The sequence below is a fragment of the Vombatus ursinus genome, unplaced genomic scaffold, assembly GCF_900497805.2.
Source record: "Vombatus ursinus unplaced genomic scaffold, bare-nosed wombat genome assembly UNPS02014814.1, whole genome shotgun sequence".
NCBI lineage: Eukaryota > Metazoa > Chordata > Mammalia > Diprotodontia > Vombatidae > Vombatus > Vombatus ursinus.
The window spans coordinates 16,782,157-16,802,669 of record NW_020954592.1 but is presented as its reverse complement, the minus strand read 5'-3'; the positions used below and the strand labels follow the sequence as shown (position 1 = coordinate 16,802,669).

Below are 20,513 nucleotides of genomic sequence, written 5' to 3'. Positions count from 1 at the left end.
AAAGAGAAATGAAGAATTCCAAAAATTTTAGCTTTGAATGACTATCATTAGCATTTTGAAACAATTTAACTATGGCTTTATGATGTGTTGTTTAGTTTTCTTAAGTACTGTGGAAGAGTTACTCTATAACTCTATAATAAAATGTAAGGAAAATTTTATTTGCAGACTCCCAGAATGGAGTTATGTTCTGGGTAATTTATATCCTAAAATGACTTTTTCTTATCTCTCTGTGCCTGTTGTTACAAATGTGCAACAATAACTTGTATTCAACAGGAAACACTTCAGAATGGTTGCATCAGCTTTGGTACTCACACCTCATCAGAATGCTCAGTTGCCTCTGCTCCTACGATTGAAGGGCTTGATTGAGAAGTAAAAAACTCTTCCCAAAACTTCCATTTATACAGAACTCAGAAGTACAGCATATAATGAAAGTATATGTGTTTCATTTGGAAGGTCTTACAGAAGGATTTTTTTTTAGAAAATTCCTTTACCTCCTCATCCTTTACACCATTTGTTGCTGCAACTATTTGTATGGTAATATTTTTGCCAATACTTCTTACGAGCTTTTCAAAATGGGATGACAAAATAGCCCACTAAATGATCTTATTGTTGTTGTTGTCTTTGGATTCATGATACAGGCAACTCTTTTAAAAATTTTTTTTGTTTCTTTTTTTTAAATTAATAAATTTATTTATTTTTAGTTTTCAACATTTACTTCCACAAGATTTTGAGTTCCATATTTTCAACCCATCTCTCCACTCCCCCCACCCCAAGATGGCATGCATTCTGAATACCCCATCCCCTAGTCTGCCTTCCCTTCTATTTCTTCCCCTCTTCTCTTATCCCCTTCCCCTTCTATTTTCCTGTAGGGTAGGATAGATTTCTGTAACCCATTTCCTGTATTTCTTATTTCCCAGTTGCATTTGAAAACATTTTTTTTAAACATGTGTTTTTAAAACTTTGGGTTCCAAATTTTCTCCCTTCCTCCCTCCCCACTCACCCTCATTGAAAAGGCAAGCAATTCAATATAGGCTATACATGTGCAGTTATGCAAAACACTTCTGTAATAGACATGCAGTGAAAAACTAACTCTATTTCCCTTAATCCTATCCTGGCCCCCCCCATTTATTCTATTCTTTCTTTTGACCCTGACCCTCCTCAGAGGTATTTGCTTCTGATTACCCCCTTTCCCAATCTGCCCTCTTCTCTATTGTACCCCTACTCTCTTGTCCCCTTCCCCTCCTATTTTCCTGTAGGGTAAAACAGATTTCCATACCCAATTGAGTGTGCATGTTATTCCCTCCTTAAGTCAAATCCCATGAGAATAAGATTCACTGATTCCCTCTCACCTTCCCCCATTTCCCCTCCACTGTAAGAGCCTTTTCTTTTCTGTTTTTTTTTGTGAGATAATTTACCCCATTCTACTTTTCCCTTTCTCCTTCTCCTAGTATAATCCTCTCTCACCCCTTAATTTTATTCTCCAGATATGACCCCTTCATCTTCAACTCACCCTGTGCCATCTATCTATCTATCTATCTATCTATCTATCTATCTATCTATCTATCCATCTATCTATCTATCTATCTATTTATGTATATATATACATACATACATACATACATACATATACTTTTTTCCCTCCAACTACCCTAATACTGACAAAGGTCTCATGAGTTACAAATATCATCTTTCCATGCAGGAATGTAAACAGTTCAACCTTAATAAATCTCTTATGATTTCTCTTTCCTGTTTACCTCTTCATATTCCACTTAAGTCTTGTATTGGAAAGCCAAATTTTCTATTCAGCTCTGGTCTTTTCAACAAGAATGCTGGAAGTCCTCCATTTCACTGAATGACCATTTTTTTCCCCTGTAGAATTATATTCAGTTTGGCTGGGTAGGTGATTCTTGGTTGTAATCCTATCTCCTTTGCCCTCTGGAATCTTATATTCCATGCCCTGAGGTCCCTTAATGTAAAAGCTGCTAAATCTTGTGTTATTCTGATTGTGTTTCCACAATACTTGAATTGTTTGTTTCTGGCTAATTGTAATATTTTCCTTGACCTGGGAACTCTGGAATTTGGCTACAATATTCCTAGGAGTTTTCCTTTGGGGATCTCTTTCTGGAGGAGATCAGTGGATTCTTTAAATTTCTATTTTGCCTTCTGGTTCTAAAATATCAGGACAGTTTTCCATGATAATTTCTTTTTTTGATCATGGCTTACAGATTGTCCAATAATTTTTAAATTCTCTCTCCTGGATCTATTTTCCAGGTCAATTGTTTTTCGAATGAGATATGTCATGTTGTTTTCTAAATTTTCATTCTTTTGGATTTTTTTTACAGTGTCTTTATTTCTCATAAAGTCACTAGCTTCCAATTGATCTATTCTAACTTTTAAGGAAGTATTTTCTTCAGTAATCTTTTGGACTTCCTTCTCCATTTGTCCAATTTTGATTTTTAGGGCATTCTTCTCCTCATTGGCTTTTTGGAACTTTTTTGCCATTTGGGTTAGGCTACTTTTTAAGGTGTTATTTTCTTCACTATTTTTGGGGTCTCCTTTAGCAAGGTGTTAACTTGCTTTTCATGATTTTCTTGCATCACTCTCATTTCTCTTTCCAGTTTTTCCTCTACTTCTCTTACTTACTTCTGAAAATCCCTTTTGAGCTCTTCCAAGGCCTGGGACTAATTCATTTTATTCTTGGAGGCTTTGGATGTAGGAGCTTTGGCTTTGTTTTCTTCTTCCAGTTGTATGTTTTGATCTTCTTTGTCACCAAAGTATAGTGTGACTCTTTTTGTGCTGCTTGCTCATGATCCTAACCATTTACTTGAGTTTTAAACTCTTTGTTAAGGTAAGAGTCTGCTTCCAATGTGGAGAACGTACTGTCCCAAGTTTCAGGGGTTTGTACAGCTGTTTTCAGAGATACTTCTAGGGACCTGAAAATTTTCAGTTCTTCCAAGGTGCTATGATAAGGGGCGAGGTGTTTCTTCTCCACTGCCACAACAATCTCCACCATGCCAGTGCTCCTCCTCACCCCTGAACTGCCCCCTTAGAACTGTGACCTATATTCAAGCATGGGCAAAACAAGAGATTCCTGCCTCAGCACTGACAAAGAGATCCATGCAATCCCTCTCTGATCAGCCACTCGATTCCCCCTCAGTCTGTGGGCCATAAGCTCAGGAGGCAGCATCTTCCCTTGACAGTGGCTGAGACCTAACTTTTCTCACCACCGTCACAGACTTTTCCCACTGACCTTCTAAGTTGTCTTTGGCATTTGTGGGTTGAGAAGTCTGGAAACTGCCACAGCTGCCCATGATTCAGTCCTCTGAGGCCTGCTCCAGGTTTGCTGTGGCCTGGGCGCCCACACCAACCTGTGCTCCTCTCCCCACCTGGCACAATATACCTTTCTGATCAGCCATCCAGGTTGTCTTGGGCTGAAAATTGGTTTTACTCTGTTTTTTTGTGGGTTCTGCTGCTTTAGAATTTGTTTAGAGCCATTATAGGTATTTGGAGGGGTTTGAGGGAGAGCTCAAGCAAATCACTGCTTTCCCTCTGCCATCTTGGCTACTAAAGCCAACTCTTGACAATTCCTTTTTGTCCCTGAGCAGAATTTGTGAACTGTCTCTCTCTTCTGTCTTCTCATTTCATTTACAATGAGAATGGAAAGATTTGTATCATTTGGCTCCACGAGTAATATGTTTTTTTGTTTGACACTGGATAATGATCCTACAAAAAAAGTGGGGAGAAATTTGCTAACAATTACACATTGATACAGAATCATTAATTCTTAACATCTGTCCACTTTTATTACATTCTAAAATCCCAACTTCATCAGTGCAGAAGGCAAAGCACCAAACAGGACTGAGAGCCATTTTTTATATTTCTTTGTTCCACACAATACCATGACCTAAACATTATTTTCCAACAGCATACTGTTAATGCATCTTTTTGTACTTATGCAAACAGAATCTCAGAGTGGGACTACTCTTAGTCTAGCTTATCAAAGAAAAATAGATTATTAAAATCTGGTACATTGGTTCCATTATTGTTTGCCCTCTTCTATTACAAATATTTTAAGGATTATTGGCTTTGTTAGCTCTCATACCAAACCATTTGTATTCTTGTTCTCTACTCTGCTTTTCAAGGTTTTATGAGACTACCCCTTGTGATCTCCTTCTATAACATTTTATAAATGAGATTCTATTCTAAAGCTGTACTCTACTCTGAATTTAATAACTGTTTTAAAATTGATTATATATAAACATACATAGGTGTCACTAGCAGCCCAAGGTATAAGGAATCTTGCTTTATGTCTTCCTTTCTGCCTGCTTTCCTTCCTTACTTACTTTCTTCTTTGCTTCTTTCATTTAGGATAGTTTTGTTTTGTTTTGTTTTGTTTTCATGAGTTTTGGGTTTGTATCCTCTTTCAACTCTTGAGGAGGGCCCCTTACAAAGATTTGATCCATGGACCAGTTGGATCCTCTCCCAAGAGCTCTAGCTCTGGACTTAAAAAGATCTGGATTCATTCTAGAAAGGGCCTAGTAATAACTAAGAATGCCACTTTTGATACTAAGAATATTAGTTTATAAAGAGTACCAGATATATAAGATATTTTCATCTTTTGTGTTTTATCCATGTATCCTATGCATATTACTTAACTAAATTAAAAATTCATCAACTAGAGATGAGTTGAAATTGCATCTTCTCTAGTTGAGGTAGGGATATATAGTTCATAATACACAGTAAAATTTTGTATAACATACACATGATCATGCAATATGTTTTATTTCCTTATTAAACATTTGGATAGAAATAATTAATTGACTTTAAAAATTTTTAAATTTAAAACTCTCAAAGAAAAATCTGAACTGTTTAGATAAACATATGGCTATAAATAATCACAGTTATTTCCTTGAATTATAAACTGCTTACCTTCTGCATGTCCATGTGTTGTGTTATCCAGCTATAATCTTATTGTACTATATTACTTCATTCATGTGAAATTTGAATATGTAACCAATGACAATGACATATGATTCTGTAGCATATTTTTTTATCCCACATTAAAATGGTGTTTGTCACTTTGCAGAACCAAATGTGGCTAAGTTATCTTGAACACTAATTAATTTTAGTTAAATACTCTTTAACTTTTACTACATGTAAAAGATATCTAAATATGACCTTTCTTTAATATACAGAAAAACCCAACTGAATGTCATATTTATACTTGTATTTATAACTATTAAACAAATAATTAAAATGGAAATGTTTTTTGGATTGACCATTTCTTTCTCAGTTCTTCCTTATACTAAACAATAACCTTTTTTTTTTCTGAGGGATAACATGTTTAATGTTTTGCTCCATAGCTGCATGTATATAGAATGAATAAAATGCTTCCAATTTTCAAGTAATAGAAGCTTTCTTTGTGCTGTTATCTTAGTACCTGTTCTATTTCCTACTAGCTTTGTCAAAGTAATGAACTTTGTTTCCTTTTAATATTAGTAAAATGTTTTTGCTGCAAAATAAATATCTTTTGGTGCATTTAATACATATATTTAATAAAAAGATATATTTCCTTTAAAGTCTCCATTAATTTATAATTGTACATGTTGATCCATTTAGGATTAAATGAAGCTAGACTCAATTATGTGTTTACCTCTTTAAAAATAAAGTCCATAAAAAGAATAATATGTCCTTATTTGTGTACTCATGTTTATTTAATTTTATTCCTTTTAACTTAAATAAAAAAATCCCCATACACAGCATGTCAAAAGTCAATATAAAGCCATATTTTCACTATATATATATATATAGTTTTTCACTATATTTTGTAAAAAAAAAAACAAAACTATACAATATATGCTACACATCATTTTCAAGAGCTACACTACTTTTCTGCGCTTTTTTCTAAGTTTTCTGTTGCTCTCTGCTGTGAAGTTTTTATTTTTTGGTTCCTCCCTCCCCATCTTGCCTTATCTTGCCTTGGATAATGGTCTAATGGCTACCATCAAACAAAAATATGTGTATATATGTAAAACCATACTATACATACCTCAATTTATCAGATCTTTCTTTGGATATGGATAGCATCTTTCTGCATAGGTCCTTTGTAGTTTATTTGAGTATTTATAATAGTCAAAATGACTTAATCATTCAATTAAATTGCTGTTGCTGTGTGCAATGTTCTTTTGGTTTGGGTCATTTCACTCTTTATTATTTCATGCAAGTCTTTACATGTTTTTCTAAAATCAACCAACTCATCAATTCTTATAGCATGGTAGTATTCCATAACAATAGTATACCACAACTTGTTTAGACATTCCCAAATTGATGGGCATCCTCATAATTTCCAATTCTTTGCCACCACAAAGAGAGGTGCTATAAATATTTTAAAATATAAAAGTTATTTTCCTTTTTCCCTAATCATCTTGGTATATCAACCTAATAGTGGTATTGCTGGGTCAAAGGATATACATAGTTTTATAACTCTTTAGGCATAATTCCGTATTCTTCTCCACAATCAGTTCATAGTTCTACATAGTGATTTAGAGCACTTTTTCATATGATTAGATACATTTTTGTTTTATTCATCAAAAAAACTACCTACTCATATCCTTTGACCATTTATCAATTGGAGAATGACTTATATTCTCATAAATTTGACAAAGTTATTTATATACTTAAGATATGAGATCTTCATTTGAAAAACTGTCCATAAAGTATTTTCTCCCAATTTTCTATTTCTCTTCTAATCTTGGTTATATTGGGTTTTTTTGAGACAAAACCTTTTTTATTTAATATAATTGAAATTATCCATTTTATACCCCGCTTCCTCCCCAGCCTGTCACAGCTCCATCCAGCACTGCTCCAGTCTTGGGAGCGTGAGCTCTGGTTACCTCTCTGAACCCAGAGCCCATCCCAGTGCACCACAACTCCACCCAGCACCGCCTCTGCCTTGGGAGCAAGAGCTCCAGTTACTTTCTGGTACCCAGTTTCCATCCCATGCTGGCACAACCCCCATCTGGCAGAAGCTGGCATCAAACAGTCCCTCACATCTATCTCTTGTTTATTCATAAATTATTCTCCTTTTCATAAATCTGATAGGTAATGTGCTCCATGATATTCCCTTTTATATTTGTGTTATGTATCCATTTTGATCTTATCTTGATAAATGGTGTAAGAAATTGGTTTATGACCAGTTTCTGCTAGACTGCTTTCTAGCTTTCCCAAATAATGAAATCTTACCAAATAATGAATTCTTATCTCAAAGGCTTAAATCTTTGCATTTGTCAAACACAGGGTAATGATAATCATTTGTGCACTACAGTGCATTCTATATCTACACTGTTCTGCTGTACAACATAATTTTGATAATTATTCTTACCCTCAATTTTATTAATCTCACCTTTAATTTTTAATATTTCAAATTTGGTATTTAATTGGGAATTTTTTTTTCTTTTTTGAGTTTACTTTTTTAATTGCATACCCAATTCATTGGTCTGTTGTTTCTCTATGTAATTGACATAAACATTTATAAATATAAATTTTCCTCTGATTACTATTTTGGCTGCATCCCATAGGTTTAGAGATATTGTCTTATTATTGCCATTCTATTTAATGAAATTATTATTTCCATGATTTATTCTTTTACCCATTCATTCTTTAAGATTAGATTTTTAGTCTCCAATTAGTTTTTAATCCAGGTTTCCATGGTCCCTTACTGAATATGATTTTTATTGCATTGTAATCTGAAAAAGATGCATTTAATATATCTGCTTTGCTACATTCAGCTATAAAGTTTTTTATGCCCCTAATATATGGTCAATTTTTATAAAGGTAACATGTACCACTGAGAAAATGTATATTCTTTTCTATTCTCATTCGATTCCCTCCAGATATCTTACCTAAGATTCCATTCACCTCCTTACCTTCTTTCATAATAATTTTTTGGTTAGAGTTACCTAATTCTTAGGGGGGGAAGGTTAAAGTTCCCCACTATTATAGTAGTACTATCTATTTCCAACTGTAATTCATTTAACTTTGTCTTTAAAAAGTTAGATACTATAGCATTTGGCACATAGACATTTACTATTGATATTGTTTCATTTTCTATGGTTCCATCTACCATAATGTAGTTTTCATGTTTATCTCTTTTAGTTAAATCTATTTTAGCTATTATAAACTTAATTTTGAAGAAAATTAGTCAGTCTGAAAAGGGAAGAAGAAAGACAATATTGAGATTATTTTCTCATTTTATTACTAAAAGTAACATGGTGTATTTTTATTTTTAAATGAAAAGAAATATACAGAATTGCCTACCATTGATCAATAGATATTTCTGAAAATACATATATAATTAATGGGCATATTTTTGGAAATATTTTCTAAAATGCATGTTCATATTTTATAGACCTTGAATTTTTAATATTATTTTTTAAAAAGAAATCAGAGAAATCATTTATAAAACACGTTATTTAGGTGTTAGTCAACTATAATCATGGATTAGATGATACTATATGAAAAGAACTCAACTAGATGTCTCGAGTTCTATGCCTTAATTCTGGGTCTATGAATAAATCAGTTGTATGAACTTGGCCAAGTCATTTACATCCTCTGGGCATTAGTTTATTTTTGTACAAAATGAATAGGCTGAAATAAATGTTCTTTGTGATCTTTCCTGCTTTAAAACTCTAAGCTTATCAATGAATCTATTTGTAATCACATTCCTGATGTTTGTATAATGAACTGCAACAACATGTAATTGTTGTTTCCATCCCTTCGAGGCAGGATGACAGCCCTAGGCTTAGTCAATATTCTTCTAGCCTACTAATGATCAAATAGCCAGTCAGTTTAATGATACCAACATTTGCATAATCCTGCTGTTTTTCACAAGCCAATCTCAGGAGAAATGTCAGTCATTTAATATATTGACAAATATATTTGTAATGGTACTCATCATTTCTCACCATCATCTTCATCCTCAGAAACAACACAACTATTCCTTCAATGTTTGCAAAGTGTTTTACATGTTACCTTACATGATGATAACAGCAATAATATCAATAATAATAATTAGCATTTATATAGTGCTTTGAAGTTTGCAAAGTACTATATCTATGTTATCTCATTTGATCCTCACAATAATGCTGTAAAATAGATGTTACGACAACCCTGATTTTACAGATGAAGAGGTTTAGGCTGAGAGAGTTTGAGTTACTGAACCAGAGATCACATAGCTACTAAGTATCTGAGACAAGATTTGAATTCAGGTCTTTTTCAAGTCCAGGATTCTCATTACTATATCATCTATGTTTTTTTAAAAATATGCATAGTTTATAATGCACATGTAAAATCATTTTAACAATATAAGCATATGTTAAAAGTGAAAAGGTTTATTTCTTTAAAGGAAAAGGAGATAGATTTCAAGTTTTTAAAGTTTAATTATGAGGCTATATATAGACCCAAGATACTATAAATTCCTTATAAGTGGCCATAAAATCTAAAGGGGAAAATGTAAATTTCAATATACATTTGTATTATTTTTTTACTAATGATGGCATACTATCTCTCAAAAAGAAAGATTTTAATGAAAATGTGTGTTAAATCACATTTATTAATTATTTAAACAGTTTCTGTGAATGACATGTCAAATTGTCCCTTTTTTTTAATTGTAACTTCTCAGATGCTTTAAGGAAACTTAAGTTAATTATCATTTGAGATCTAAAAGCTTTGCAAAGGGTCTAATTTATTGCCATAGAACAGCTCACAATTTATTTGAATGTGGCTGAATATACAATGACTTTTTATGACTTAATTAATTTAACTGCTTTAATCAAAAAGATTAAATTACAGAAAGGTTGATCAATGCAAGTAGTAACAGTCATAAGAAAGGAAGTGATAAATGAATCCTGTCATTTTCCAATCCATTATTTCCCCAATGAGAATCTGGTCACCTTGATGGTCTATATTTATTGTTAAGATGTCTATGTGTATACATATATGTTATATACATTTGCATATATTCATTGTGAAGTGTCATACACATAGATGTATATATTGTGAAGCAATATGATTTAATGGCTAAGGATTTAGTCTCAGTTACCAGGAAGGCCTAAATTTAAGTTCTGCCTCTGATATACTGCTAAAGGTAAATCTCTCAGTGACTTTAGGATAGGCATTGATCTGTTACTGTGGAAAAAGTTTACTCACAGCAAATTTCTATACCAACGAAATCACAAATCTAAATAAAATAAATTATATGTAATAGGCAGATAGGGTTAAATGTGATTATATATGTAAATATATATGCATATATGTATGTATAATATGCAAATCAGCAAGATATTATCAACCTACACACATATTTTACTATAAATAACATTTTAATAACTGAGGGAGGGATTGATTTCCTTATGACCCTAAACTCTTTTCTTCTGTGACCTGCCATCACTCAATTTAAAAAAAACAAACAAAAGAAAGTTCAGAGCAATTGACCACATGACCTCCACTCTGAGAGGAAAGTGTTTGGAGAGGCAATATAATAAATAGAAAGAGTATCAGACTATGATCTAGGAGACATCAATTTTAATACTGGTTTCACTAGAAACCAGCTTATGACCTTATGTGAGTCACTTAACTATGATCCTCATTTTGTTTGCTTGTAATATAAGGGAGTGGACAAGATATTCTTTAATGTGTGTGCAACTCTAATATTCTTTTATCAGAGGGAATACATGTTGATCTGAAACATAAATGGGCAGCATCTTCGTACCCCACCAAAGCCCCCCAAAATGTTCTGTTGCCTCCATTTTAAGAACCATAGAAAAGGATCAAATGTTGAGTGTGTCTATGGGGAAAGAGAACAGGAGGGAGAAGGACCAGAACTCATTTAATTCTTCTGTCTTTGTAAGCCACAGAAAAACATCAGTTTTGACAAACCTAAATTCCAAGTAATTGATATAGCTAAAATTGCATTCAAATATATGAACAAACATAAGTTTATGTTTTACTATAATAACTTGTACTATGCACATGAAAAATAGCTGAGGTCCAACAAGAATAACTATTGAGAATTTTGTGTAAATATTGTGAATATTTTATTGTGAATGGTTGGTGGGGGAAGGGAGGATTGAATTTGATTTTCATTTTTATGTAATATTTGTTTCCCGTTAAGAGAGATGAGGGTGGGAATCAACATAAGTAATTCCTGAGAGCTTTCAACACAGATGTCTCCACAAGGGTTATTGATGGCAAGTTTTTTTCCCCCATGTGTCACATAATCTTTGCATAATTTATAAATGATGAGAAAGCCACATTCCTAAAAGCCCAATGACACATAATTTAGTTGAATCTGAGGATTAGAATTAATTGTCTCTCTTTTTTTCCAAGTTCTAAATCTTAGTAAATGATTCACTGCATGTCATTTTTTTTCCCACTTAATATTTGCATGAAATCACAGTTTAGCTGGTATAATTTAATGGCAATTAAAAAGCTATTTAATCATCATGCAAATGAGCATGAGGACCCTTGAATTAGAAGAGTATCTGCTTTTTAAAAAATACCTACAGGCACAGAGTTATATACTTTCAGAAGCCCATCACATAACTGATGACATTCTTTCTATTCATGAAAATATGAATGAACAATAATTCATGTTTTCCACTATAAATAAGGGAAAGATCAACAATTTGAATATATCACATGGTAGGAGGAGACTATTATAATGATGAGTCCAGGTAGAAGTCTAGGTAAGAAGAACAAAAACTGCAAATGCCCATGTACTCGTTTTCTGAACTCTTGTCATAATTTTCCTGTCACATTGAGAATATAATATGTCAAAGCAGAATGTATCAAGAAGCTTGGGATGTTGTCTCTGTCCCTCATGAAATTTCAAATTGAAAAGATAAAAGAACATCAGAGATCATTTAGTACAATTTGTGCCTTAAGCATAATCCCCTGTACAATGGACCAGGACAACAATTCTGATCTGAAGTTCCTCTTACAGAATCTCTTGATGTCCCTAAACTGTTAGTTACCATTAATAAACTCACACTGTGTACAGGAGATGAAAAGTGGGTCAACAGAATTGGGGGAAGGGCAACTAGGTGGTGCAGTGGATAGAACACTGGCTCTGAAGTCAGGAGGACCTGAGTTCAAATCTGCTCAGACCAGACACTTGACACTTAATTGTTGTGTGACCCTGAGCAAGTCACTTAACCCCATTGCCTAGCAAAAACAAAAACAAACAAAAAAAGAATAGTATCTTTGGGGCAGCTAGGTAGTAATGTGGATAGACCACTGGTCCTGAAGTCGGGAGGATCTGAGTTCAAATGTGACCTCAGACACATAACACTCACTAACTCTGGGCAAGTCACTTAACCCCAATTGCTTCTCCAAAAAAAAAAACAAAAAACAAACAAAAAACAAAAACAAAAAAACAAAAAACAACAACAACAACAAAAAATAGAATTCCTCTCAGAATTGGGGGAGAGACAGGGAGGATAGAGAAACTTTGTCACCAACTAATATGAAACCAGAACCTTGGAGCTTGAGACCTAAAGTCATATGATTAAGCCTACAATCCTAAAAGAAACCTGAAGTCACAGATCTGTCAAAGTTACAAGCTTTGGAAAGGAACAAAGGGAGACTTCTGCTTCCGGGAGCCAAGATCGCGGAGTAAAAAGGTAGTTGCTCCCACCCTCCCCTATAAACCTCTGAAAGCCCAGAAAATATCATCCCAGGAAAAACCCTGAAACAGCTGAACCAGAAGAAAGACAGGGAGTAGCCGTGCATTAGCCCAGGTAGCATGAGGGATTAACTGGAAAGGCCCCTCTTGCTCTGGGGGAAGGGAAGCAGTACAGAAAAGGAGGCATCCCAGCCAGCTAACAGAAAACCCCACATTAGCACAACAGGAGAAGATCCTAAAACCCAAGTGGTAGAGCAGGCAAACACCAATACCTGAACCTCTGAGTGACTTACTGAGGGCAGGGGAACTGGTGAAAACCAGCTCAGAAGACCACCATGTGCCTAGGTATTCTACAGCAAATGGGTGTCCCAGTGCCACAGCAAAAATAAGGGAAGCAGCACTACAAAGAGCCCCAGGCAGATAAACATCCTGCAACATCCATCTGAAAGGAGCTGAAGAAAGCAAAAAGAAAGGAAAAGCAGGCAACCTAGAGTTGCCTGAAAATTCCAGCCTTGATGATTCCAGCCCAACACCAACCAGATAAGCTGTCAGAACCCTACAGCCTCTAATTACAAACATCAGAGGCCCCAGCACACAAAGCTAGTGACCAAGACCTAGGTTCCCAACACAAGAAGCTTGGGTCAGTGCCCTCTACTCCCCTGCAGGAGAGCTCAATCTCTTTAAAGGCCAGGAAATAAAGAAACACCAAGAGTAAAAACAAATGTACCATAGATTCATATTATGAGAAGAGTGAAAATCAAGGCAGAAATTCTGAAGAGGACAACATTGTCAACAAATCCACATCTGCAACATCAAAAGGCAATATGAACTGATCCGAAGCCCAAAAAGCCTTCTTAGAAGAGCTCAAGAAGGATTTTAAAAGTCAAATGAGAACAGTAGAAGAGTCCTTAAAAAATACAATGAGACAACTGGAAAAAAGTACACTAAAGAAAACAAATCTCTTAAAAACCACAGTCAGGATTACACAGAACCGTGCAGCTTCTACATTAAAAGACCATAGGGCATGGAACATGATATTCTGTAAGGCAAAGGAGCTTGGATTAAAACCAAAGATCAATTACCCAGTGAAAATGAGCATGATCTTTCAGAGGAAGAGATGGATATTCAATGAAATAGAGGACTTCCAAACTTTCCTGATAAAAAGACCAGACCTCAACAGAAAATTTGATCTTAAAGTACAAGACTCAAGAGAGACATAAAAAGATAAATGGGACAGAAAGATACAATATGTTGTAAATAAGGGCAAACTGTTTACATTCCTACAAGGGAAGATGACATTTGCAACTCTTGAGAACTGTATTGTTATTACACCATGTTGAAGGGGTATACATAAAGGGGGTGGATATAAGTTGACTTTGATGTAATGATAAAAAAATCTAATCACATGGGTTAAATGTATCCAAGTATGCCGATTAATCTGATATAAGAAAACTTACTGAAAAAGGAGGAGGCAGACAAGGGTAAATTACATTACAACAGAGGGAAATAAGGGAGGGAGATGAATATTGTTTGAGCCTTACTCTCATCAGATTCGGCTCAAGAAGGGAATAACATAATCAGTTAGGTATAGAAATCTAACTTGCCTTATAGGCAGTATGAAGGAAAAGGGGAAAGAGAGGGGAGGGGGGATAGAAGGGAGGGAAGAAGCAGTAAGGGTAAAGGGGAAGAAAAGGGAAAGGGTTAATAGAAGGGAGGAGGGACTGAGGAAGGCAGAGGTCAAAAGCAAAACACTAGTGAGGATGGAAAAGGAGAAAGGAGAAAGAAAAGCATAAATGGGGGGAGAAGGATGGAGAAAAAGACAGAGATAGTAATCATAATTGTGAATGTGAATGGGATGAACTCTCCCATAAAACAGAAGCAGATATCAAAATGGATTAAAAACCATAATCCTACAATATGTTGTTTACAGGAGACATAATTGAAAAAGAGTGACACACATACAGTAAAGGTAAAAGGCTGGAGCAGAATATATTATGTTTCAGCTGAAGTTAAAAAAAAAAAGAAGCAGGGCTAGCACTCCTGATCTCAGACAAAGCAAAAGCAAAAATAGATCTAATTAAAAGAGATAAGGAAGGAAACTACATCCTGATAAAATGTACCATAGAAAATGAAGTAATATCATTACTAAACATATATATTCCAAGAGGTATAAAATCTGAATTCTTAAAGGAGAATTTAAGGGAAATACAGGAAGAAATAGACAGCAAAACTACACTAGTGGGGGACCTCAAACTCCCCCTCTATGAAGTAGAAAATCTAACCACAAAATAAACAAGAAAGAAGTTAAGGAGAGAAATAGAATTTTAGAAAAGTTAGATATGGTGAAAAATTGGAGAAAATTGAATTGGGATAGAAAGGAATATACTTTTTTATAGGTGATACCTGGCACAAACACAAAAAATTGACCATGTACTAGGACATAAAGCCTCACAATCCAATGCAGAAAGGCAGAAATATTAAATGCATCCTTTTCAGATCATGATGCAATAAAAATTATGTGTAATAAAGAGCCCTATAAAGACTAAAATTTAATTGGAAACTAAATAATCTAATCCTAAAGAATGAGTGGGTCAAACAACAAACCACAGAAACAATCAATAACTTCATCCAAGAGAATGAAAATAATGAGACAACATACCAAAACTTATGGGATGCAGTGAAAGTGGTCCTTAAGGGAAGTTTTATATCTCTAAATGCTTACATGAATAAAATAGCAAAAGAATAGATAAATGAATTGGGCATGGAACTAAGAAAGCTAGAAAAAAGCAAATTAAAAATCTCCAATTAAATTCCAAATTAGAAATTCAGAAAATCAAAGGAGAGATTAATAAAATTGAAATTAAGAAAGCTAAATTGAAATTAATAAATCTAAGACCTATTTTTATGAGAAAAAAAGAATAAATCCTCTCCTCCCAACTCTTTGGGATCAGAACATTTGGCTTGCATTCCATTGAATCTCCCAAGTGACTAATACAAAGACTTGATATTAATGAACACAAGGTGTCTATATTATTTTTAATTTTAATTACTAACAACAAAAGTCAACCTTTCTCAAAAAATGGACAATAAATACTTCAGGAATTCAGGAAAGTGGGGGCTGAAATAGGAAGGCTTCACTGAGGAAATGAGAATTTAATTGAATGCCACAAGAGAGTATCCCACAGCCATTTTAGTAAGAAATTCTGACAATTATTATAATTAGCATTATGTCTTTTTTCTCTTTTATTCTTTCTGTATTTTCTTCTGTAATTCTCTTTTCCTATTTCCTTCCCTTGATTTTTCTCTTTGTTTCTCTATCTGTCATTCTCCCCCCTTCAATTCCTTTTGCTCCTCCACTTCCCTGCTTTGTATCCCTTAAGCATGTGCCCACAATGTGTAAATGAAATACCATATATGTTTTGAGTTTCTGAATACTTGCAAATTTGAGCTAATTTTATCTTCCTTATTCATAATTCTAAAAGCAGATGCATGGAAGATGGTCTGTCTTAAAAAATGTGTAACATTACACTAAAAATAGTGTCCAGTGCCTAGAAGAGGTTATTATAGTCTAGGACATTCATAAAGATACATGTGCACATGTAATTGAATTGAATTGGACTTTTTGTTTATTTGTTTTTGAAATTTTAAATTTACTTCCCCATAATCCAGTCCATCTAAAAAAAGAATTTTCCACTTGATGCATAAAATCATATAGCCATATTCTGTTACCAAATAAACTGGGCTCAATAGCAATTAAAATTTTAAGAAATTAAAAATTTACACAGTATTCTAATTATTTCAAATAAATTTATGTAATTTTCAAAATAATAAGTTGTGACATTTTAATAAAATATAAAAATTAAAATCCATACAAAAACTAAAATTTTAATGTATCAGTTTTCTCATATATACTTCAGCAAGAGAAAAAAATGGAAAAATTCTAAGACAGAAACTGCTGAAATACCTACCTGATTCCATGGGCACAGCCAGGAGATGTAAGGAAGTTTCCTTCTTCCCCCTATACATAAATCACTGTTCTGCATTTCAGTAGATGGATTCATAGCATTCTCTCTCTTTTTTTTTAACTAGAAAGGAGTCCTAGTAAGCAAAGAGCCAGTGAAAGAGAAAAAATGAACAATTGGGGTAAGCAACATTATCAGATGCTACCAGGTCAAATATAATGAGGACTGAAAAGTACACCATTGGATTCAACAATTAGGTGGTTGTGGTAGATCCTGAGAGACTTTTTCTGTAGTTTTAGATGTATGCATCTAATTGCAAGAGTGGGGAAGGGAATTTAGGCAATGGAAATAAATGTTATATGTTGACAACTTTTCATTTAAAAATAAAGAGAAAAAGAAATACAGCAGAGAATCTGGAAAGTATAGAAGAGCAAATGGAAAGCTTTATATAATCAATAAATAATTTGATCAAGCCAGCCTCTATTAAGCATCTACTGTGTATCAGCACTGTCCAAGGCTATAGTGATACAAATACAAATAATGAAATAATTTCTCTCTTCAGTGAACTTATATGATTGTGAAGAACTGAGAGCAACCTTGGAGGTGGATGAGAAAGAACCAGAGGAGATATTGAAGATACTTGAGGAAAAAGAGATAATTGTTGAGGCAAGGTCCTGGTGAAATAGAAGAGGAATGGGATGAAGGGGCAAAGAATCTTCATTGCCCAGTAGGAAAATAATAGAATGATTATGCTAAGAAGTCTTATATAAAGGAGAATTAGTCAAGGCAAATTATAATCTGATTGCCATAATCTTTGTAGTAAAGAGGGAGTCATCAGATGTTCTTGTGTATAGTGGAGATATATGTGAACATGAAGGGGGAAAGACTTGAGACAGTCATTATGTGTGATGAAATAAAAAAGTGATAAAAGTAAAGTAAAACATTTATTATTCCCTTGTGCTTTATAAGGGGTCAGCTAAAATCATACATTATAAATTTGTAATGAATGAAATCTGCTTGATTTTTTTTCCATTTTCTTCAGCTATGCTCAGATTTTCAAAAGCCTAGAATAGAGAAGTTGGACATTTGGGGTTATAGTGGGATAAGAATTATCAGGTCAGTAATGTCAGAAACTTAGACAAGGGGCAAAAGTACAAACATTGTAACTAGTGAAACATTGAAATAGCATCACCATCAAATCAAAATTTGAAATAAAGGCCAGTGTAACCTGCATTTGTTGGGCTTGTTATAGTGGAGGTTGCTTTCATGTGTGAATTGGACTAGATGGTTGCTGAATTCATTCCAACTGTCACATTTTATGATTCTGTGAGGGTTTTTTGTTTTGTTTTTTTTTGTAGATTAACTGGGACAAAAAGGTGTCAAGGAAACAGAGATAGTATAGCTTCAAAGTTTATCATGAGTGAGAGGGAAGGGGAGGTGATGGTGGGAGGTTTTTGTCAGTATCCTAGCAAGAATCAAAAACTCAGACATCTGTGAGTGGGTTTCAAGCACTTCAGCAAGGGACAGTGCCCATCCACTTACAGCTGAGGTATATTTCAGTGATATTGTGGGAGTATAGAGGTATTTGAGGAGGAAGTTGAGTACACCTCACCTGTAATAGTTATAGATTGGTCACCATTGTGAAACATTTGTAGAAGTTTCAATGGCTTCCCTTCAGTATCATTCTTTTTGACCTTCTAGAATTTTGCATTGGAATCTATTCCCTTCCTCTAATTTGTTCTCTATCTCTTTCACTGGCTCCCTTTTCTTCTTTTCCACCCTGTCAATTGGATATTTCCAAAGGTTCAAAAAAGTAGAGTTGTGTTGCCATGATTTATAAGAATCATTTTTGAAGTAGGCATACCTATGTGGCTAGAAAGTGATTGGAGTAATGGTGTGCATCTCTGCCTTCTTACTGTGCATTTCAGATGTCACAATTATATTTAGAGACTCCATTTTACCTGAGAATTATTCTTTTAGTATTAGGCAAATTTTTGATGACAAGACCTTTCTGAGATACCTTACGACTGTGTGCTTCATTTTTAGAATCTATCTGATATTCTTCCCTCAAATGCATTGTTTTAAGAATGCTGGACATTATAGCTATCTTCAGATAATGGAATTTCAAAATTCAGGAACTTGAAGGAGACATAATTCTAAGACATAGGTACTAGGAGAAATAACCATGAATTTGTAGACATGTAATTTCTACTTTCTTATATGGACATTTTCATTGATAAAAAGGAAAATATATTTTGTCTGAATTTCAGAGAAAAAATGACTTTCAAAAACACTTTTCTGAGACAGATGATAAATAACCTGTCCTTATATAGCCTGTTATTTGTTGTTCTTCTGTTTTTCACTATATTAAAATGACAGAGACAGTGGATAGAGTGACAGCCTAGGAGTGAGAACAACATGAATAATGCCGTCTTCCACACAAACTAAGTGTAATATTGCACAAACCACTTAATTTCTCAGTGCCCAAAGGAAACTAAGACTCAAAGTTATATAAATTGCTGGTTTCCATGGGTAGGAGGAATTTCTATAATATGAATTCTTCATATGAATGAAAGCTAATCTACATTGGGGGCAGTAGAATGAAACCTGAAATAGGAGTCAAGAGCTCTGGTCCTATTGCCACCACTTACTAGCTGCATGACTTTGAGCAAAGTGCTCAAGGTAAAGCCCTTTTAACCTCACTTTATTTAATTGTAAACTTCAGAGCTCAACCTCTGTCATCTAGGGCTCCTTCCAGAATTTGCAATCTATGAATCTATAAACAATACTAAAGCAGCCTTGACTCTTTTTTTTTTTAGTAGAATTACTAAATTATAGGCCAGATGAATGAAATAGATAAGTATATCTTAATTCTAGGAAGGCATTTGGCAGTCTGTTATAAGATCTTTGAGGACCTTGTGCAGAGAAATGTTGCCTCAGCAATATTTCTGGCAAGTAGCTTAATTGTTGAACAACTGTACCCAAATTGTATTAATTAATGAATGAATATCAATTTAAGAGCATACTATCATGACAGTCAATAGAACTCTGTCTTTGGTCAAAACAAAACATTAAGGACATTTTTACCAACACTTTAGATAAAGGCATGCTTAATAAATGTTTATGTTATGTAAATTTTTTTTCATGTAAACCATTTCCATATTGGTCATTTTGTGTAAGAAGACTCAAATGAAAGAAAAAAAATGAAAAAAAAGTGAAAATAGCATGCTCCTGTCTGTTTTCAAATAATATCAGTTCTTTCTATGGAGGCAGATAGTATGCTTCATCATTAGTCCTTTCAGATTTTCCTGGATCATTATATTGATAAGAATAGCTAAGTTCTTCATCAAACAATGTTACTGTTATTGCTTACAACTTTCTCATGGTTCTGTTCACTTCACTTTTCATTGGTTCATGTAAGTCTTTCCAGGATTTTCCTGAAATCATCCTGCTTTTCACTTCTTATGGCACAGTAAAATTCCATTACAATCATATGCCACAGATTGTTTAGTCATTCCCCAATTGATTGCTATCTCTTCAATTTCCAGTTGTTAGCCTCTACAAAAAGACCTGCTATAAATATTTTGTACAAATAGGTCCTTTCCCCCCTTTCTTGATATCTTTGGGATACAGACCTAGCAGTGGTATTGCTGGATCAAAGGGTGTGCACAGTTTTATAATCTTTTGAGCAAAGCTCCAAATTGCTCTCCAGAATGGTTGCATCAGTTCACAACTCCACCAACATTGCATTAGTGTCCCAGTTTTCCCACATTTTCTGCAACATTGGTCATTTTCCTTTTTTATGACATTAGCCAATCTGATAGGTGTGAGATGGTACCTCAAAGTTATTTTAATTTGCATTTCTCTAA

At 34.1% G+C, this 20,513-nt stretch overlaps 1 protein-coding gene across 1 annotated transcript in view; it reads left to right on the top strand.

The window, feature by feature from the left end:
* EPHA6 (EPH receptor A6) overlaps positions 1-20,513 on the top strand; it is a 1,252,883-nt gene that overhangs the window by 594,040 nt on the left and 638,330 nt on the right. The gene's annotated exons all lie outside the window — the stretch shown is intronic.